Here is a 5,242-nt window from a genome sequence, read left to right as displayed (position 1 = left end):
GGACTATTGTAAATATGGAATTGACAACTACGTTGATGGTATATAACGTGTTTCAATCACCATCTCTGAATTTTTGTAATTGATTTACGATGGCCTTTACACATGTTATCTATCTGATAATGAATTTATCTGCTATACCATGAGATACATCACAAATATATGTTACCTACATTAGTTTTAATTGTTTTAATTTAATTTTCCATGCGACTAGAAATTATTCGCTTTATAATTTGAAAGGTTGACAAAATTTAAAGTATTCCAACAATTTTGGACAAAAGAAGTTGCCTATTGTCCAACGTTTAAAGATGGTTCTATATGATTGGCAGCCAGGTAAAACATATTCTACACTGATTGGTGGAGGGGAAAGTTTTGCTAATTGTCAATGTTTCAGGGGGAAAGTCTTTGTGAATGATTTAGTGTCTCATCTCTCCTCTCCTGGTTAGGTTTATCACTACATCTTCTCTCCTGATTCAAGGTAATTACTTTCTATAACTTATGTGTTGTTCTTTAAATTATCATAGTAGAGATAGTTCTTCCTTAAATTCCTTAATTGAGAATTAGATCTCCAATATGTTCTTTTTTCACTTTGTTGTTCTTTATATCTATTTTTATCTTTCAAGAATTTTGTAGAATCTGGCCGCTCTACTCACTGGGGTAGAGGTTTGGTCTGCTTACATCCCCCGACCAAACTTGATAGGGTAAGAATTGTTACTGTTACATTTTGTTTTACAGTTTCATTGTACCGGTCTTTGATGGGGACATGAAAATTTTGGGGTTAGGTATTGGTTCCAAATAAGCAATCCTAAATACCCCCTTAGTAGAGTTTCATGGTTGGGAGTTGCGTGTTTTCTAATTGAAACTTGACTTTCTGCATCAAGCTCCTTGAAACTTACTGAATATGACTTTTTTTTATCAGGCCACTATCAAACAGCTATATATAGTTGTCTGAATAAGCTGTGAGTTTCATTAGTTGTCTAAGTGGATTCGACCAAAGTAGAGATGACACACATCTTGGCATGGCAATCAATGAGTAAGTTTGAAGCAATGGCGGGTTTATCCTCTTTGTTCTTTTGTTTACAGATTTGAGCTTTACTCTTTTTTAAACCAAACCCCTCCTTGTGTTTCCTTGCTCTTTTGGTTTTGATAAGGTTATACATCAAATAGATCTTTTTTTCTTCTCTGAAATTGTGAGCATGTGTTTGTGCATGAAGCTAATGTGTAATGTGTTACTTGTGTGCGGTAACATGAAAACCATGGTTTCAAATCATTAGCATAGAGGGATATGTGTCATAATGCATTGCAACTGTTTCATTCAAAGATGTATAAATTTAAATCAACTATTCATTGTTGGTTGGCAATACATGGATATGTGCCATAGTGCATTGCAGCTGCTACTTTGAAAGGGGATAATTTAGAAACGAATCTTCATTGTTGTTTGGTGAAGGTTTTTGTTTATTACCAAATCTTTTAGTTGTAACAACTCTTAAATCTCAACTTTAATTATTTCTTATAAGGGTTGTGTGATATATTCCCTAATAATCAAACAGGCTATGTGAAGTTCTGATCTCATCATGTAAATACTTTTTAGGAGTTATATTGATGAATTAAATCTATTAAAGAAGTGTATCATTGTATACTTCTAGGAGTTATACTTCAATCTTCCAGGTAATCGTTTAGGGTTCTGTTTACACAAATCTATTTGTGTTCTCGAATGTCAAGTTTAGGGTTCGAAATCTGACCTGTGTTCTCGAATCTTTTTGTAGGTTCTCGAATATTTCGTTTACACTACTCATTTTGGACTAATTTGTCGTGATAGTATCTGTATGCTCTCCATCCCTTGATTTTGTCCTCTGCATCTTCTATTTATCAAATAAGACATGTTGTTTGATTTTCAACGCGCTTTGCCCGTTTTAATTCTAAATTTTTTTGCCCTTTTTGTTTCTTTTTATCATTATAAATAATTTATGTTACTCTTTTTCAGGGAAAACAAAGTATATGTCTGGAACCTGGTGGTCAATTTGAACCTAGTGGTGCTCCTCTTAAAACTCTCCATCAAACTTGTGCAGAAGTTAATTCACACCTTTACTAGGTTTGTAGCTTGATGTTACATGAACTTGTGCAGACAGCTCTTGATTATTGAAATTTGAAACTTGGAATGTCTCTCCACATACAAGTTTAATTGCATTCAAGGTCCTAGATTAGAACATACAAACTTGCTTATTTAGGTAGATTGGCCAGTTTCTTGAAAAAGAAATGTCATATTTTGGATTTAATTTAAATTATGTTTTTTACATGTGTGTTTGATATGTGTTGAGAATTCAACACATAATGCATTTGTTTACGTCTTTTTAGTCAAAATTAGTTTCCTTTCATTCCCCACTTTGAGTCATTTTGATTTATTTCTTTATACTTTTATTATGGAGCTAAAATATTGTGGTTAAACTTGTTGGGACACAAAGATACAAGCTAACGGAGAATTTTTGCTAAAACAGTCTGATGCTATAGCATTGCAGCAGCAGCCACCTGATACGTGCACGGTTTTGTGAGGGCTTAACGATTAAGCTGCTGACTTTTGGATGCTGAATGGAAGACAGCTGGAAAACAGCTGGAAGACTTTTTTAATCAGGGATTTTTGAATTAATATGTCATCTTGTACTTAAGATTCCCTTTTATTAACTTTTGGACATTAACTAGTGGTTAATATCCTTGTTGTTTAGTGCAAAGTTTTGTGTATAAATAGGGGGCTTAACCTTGTCATTTGAACACACTCTTTAACATATATTCAAGATCAAAATCAGCTGGTTAGGGCTGATTTTGATAGAACCTTTTGAGAAATTTCAAGTTCTTGAGTTTTAAAGCTTTCATCCTTTAAATTATTGTCTTTTAATTTCTTGTTCTTTATTTTATGTTCTTTTACATTTATTGTTATTTACTTTTCGTTATTTAATTTTCGCAATTTACATTCTCGTCATTTACATTCCCGTCATTTATTTTCTCGTTATTTACTTTCTCGTCATTTATTTTCCCATCATTTACTTTACGCAATTTACGTTTATGTCTTACTTTCCGTCATTTATTTTTTCTAGTAATTACTTTCCGTTATGAGTAGCTAAGCTTTTATAGCTTGGGTATGAAACGGAAAGGTGAGATTTTCAAATCAAACGAATGTAGCTAAGTGTTTTCGTAAACGACGTTCCATTGTTTCATTCGAGTTGTTATAAAAACCAAGCACACTTCTTGACGAGTTGATCACTTTGAAAGTGTTAAAGTGCSATGGACTTAGAGATAAGCCATTAATAAGCACGTCAACTTGAATGACATAARAGGYAGACTTGAGAAAGTTACCGACAAGGAGACTTGTCATTTATGTTTTTCAAAACTTAACTCCCGACGGGTTGGTCACTCTTCGAAAGTGTCAAAGTGTGATAGATTCAGAGATGAACTATCAAGAACACGCCAACTCGAATGATATGAGAATCGACTCGAGAGAGTGATTTTTAACAAAGAGATTTGTTTATCCATATATTTTGAAAACACCATCGTGTCACTATCCCTGGTCCGGACACCACATAGAGATATGGGTGGAAAACTCTAATATAGTGCAATGGTGAAGTCCGAGAGGAATGCCTTCAAAGTAGATGGTGGAACTTAGTTTCGAAACACTGCTTGCTATAGCATTTCTATTGCATTGGCTGCTGGAATTTGTGTTTGGGTCTCATCTTAAGTCTTACACCCTTGCTTCTTTTATATATTCCGTATTCTGTTTGGATTCACCTTAAAATCAAACAAAAGTCTTCAAAATCGTCATCTGAAATCATCTCTTTCATTGGACTCTAATCTAACTTTGGCTACAATCTTCGTGGACGATAATCCGTTACTTGGAAAGACGACGTTGGGCCGTATTGTATACTTGCTTTGTGGCCCAGTTTCATTAAGTCTAAGGTGTGAAATATAACCGACCAAGTTTTTTGTGCCGTTGCCCGGGATTGTTTCGCTAAAGTTTTATTTTGAGTAAATTAAAAGATTTGATTTTTCTTGTACCATCAGAATCATTTTTAAAAGTGGTGTATGACACGGTCACAACGTGGGCAATTTTTCGAATTTGATCCCGACATTGAGAGAACGTTTCACCATAGGAGGAGGGCTCAAAGAGCATTTTTTGCTCTTCTCCCTTCGAACATGGCGTTACCTCCCCCAATCATTTCGGAAATACTGTATTTGGACAATCAACCGCCGGGTTTTGAACCAATTCCACCATTCCCGAACTTCCAACAAGGATATCCACATCATGATAATGATAATAATTTGGACATAGAATCGGACCATAATGAACAACAAAGAGCACAAACTCCGAACATCATTAATTTGGCAAATTCCAAAAATGGGAGGATCATGGATTATGCGATTCCGGATTTTGAGCAATTGAATTTCGGGATAGTTAGACCACATATGACCGCTCTCCATTTTGAACTAAAACCGATAATGTTTCACATGTTGCAAAAGAATGGCCAATTTGCCGGATTACCTTCGGAGGACCCACATTTGCATTTAAAATCTTTTATGGAAATCATAGATGCTTTCCTGATCCAGGGAGTGTCAAATGATGCTCTCAGACTTACTTTATTTCCATTTTCATTGAGGGATCAGGCAAAAGCATGGTTTAATTCTTTAACTCCGGGTTCTGTGCCTTTGTGGAGTAACATGGCGGAATTTTTTTTTGCGAAAATATTTCCCACCAACAAGGAACGCTAAGTCCAGGAATGAAATCTGTCTTTTTAAATAAATGGACGATGAGGTTGTTCCTGACGCGTGGGAAAGGTTCAAAGAGCTGTTGAGGAAATGCCCACACCATGGCATTCCGTACTGTATTCAACTTGAGACATTTTACAATGGGTTAAATCCCATGACAAAACAAATGCTCGACGCGACTGCGGGCGGAGCCTTCACAGCTATGACCTATAATGAAGGATATGAAATCCTGGAAAAGATATCAGCCAACAATGGGCACTGGGCCGACCCACGTGCTCAATCACAGAAAAAGACTGCTAGGATACATGATGTAGATGCATATACTGCATTAACAACTCAGCTTACCTCCATAATCAACATGCTAAAAAATTTAACTTCTGGTCAGGGAGGACAGCAAGCTTCTAATACACCAGTCCCATCAGTCCTATCTGTGCAGCGTGTGTGCTGTGGTGGGGATCATTCATATGAACATTGCACTCACAATTCTGAATCA

At 35.7% G+C, this 5,242-nt stretch overlaps 1 non-coding gene across 1 annotated transcript; it reads right to left on the bottom strand.

Moving 5' to 3' along the window:
* Positions 1-4,750: 4,750 nt before the first annotated feature.
* On the bottom strand, positions 4,751-4,857 carry LOC112504800. Its single transcript, XR_003068265.1, has one exon. It is a non-coding gene; the product is annotated as a small nucleolar RNA R71 (small nucleolar RNA).
* Positions 4,858-5,242: the final 385 nt, after the last annotated feature.

The sequence above is a fragment of the Cynara cardunculus genome, unplaced genomic scaffold (assembly GCF_001531365.2).
Source record: "Cynara cardunculus var. scolymus isolate 2C unplaced genomic scaffold, CcrdV1 Un_Scaffold_6959, whole genome shotgun sequence".
Taxonomy (NCBI): Eukaryota; Viridiplantae; Streptophyta; class Magnoliopsida; order Asterales; family Asteraceae; genus Cynara; species Cynara cardunculus.
Note: the sequence above shows the minus strand (reverse complement) of the source record. Positions and strands in the feature narration are given on the sequence as shown.